We start from the raw sequence: 766 nt of genomic DNA on the forward strand, positions 1-766 counted from the left end.
GGGCACAAAAGCCCCAGCTCCATTTGCATAGCAAAGAAAACCAGCGTCTCACATACACCAATTCCAGCACGCGGAGGACAGCTAACCACTGCCTCAGCAAGAAACTATAGAAGAGAACACAAAGAAAACCAAACGACAGTCTGCATGCATGGGTAGAAACTGGGCGGAAGAAAGGTTCCTAAACATTAATTAAACCCGTTAATGATGAGGACATCAATACCATTGTTACATCCACAGCCCCTACTGTTACATATACTGGACCAATTACTAGAGCTCTCGCACGCCAATTAAATTACCAGGTACTTTCGTTTCTTGGTAATGATTCTGATATTCATGAGATTATGATGCTGCCTAAATTGGATACATTTGTTTTGCTTACAAATGAAGGGCCTAGCTTGGAGAAGGATGGACATTGGAGCAAGAACACGCATGAAGTTGATGGCATGCGCAAGGGGATCAAGAACGGAGTTACAAGTGATGATTTCAGGACTTTGAAGCCGCCATAAGGAGTGCATGAAGCCTTGGACGAAATATACAAGATGCCACTTCATAATATTCGTCCATAGGCTATTCTACGTGTTGCGTCACCTTATTAATGGGCCAGGCCCATGTAATTTCGAAATACTTAAGTATAGGCTAGTTTTAGAGTCCGTATGTGTGGGGAAACAAGAGTTAGGGTTGGTTTCGGACCCCACCCTCAAGGGCCACGAAATTCCCCCCTCTTCCTCCATATATACAGCCCTTAGGGCGTCGTTTAGACTTTGGG

Source organism: Triticum urartu, chromosome 1 (assembly GCF_003073215.2).
Source record: "Triticum urartu cultivar G1812 chromosome 1, Tu2.1, whole genome shotgun sequence".
Taxonomy (NCBI): Eukaryota; Viridiplantae; Streptophyta; class Magnoliopsida; order Poales; family Poaceae; genus Triticum; species Triticum urartu.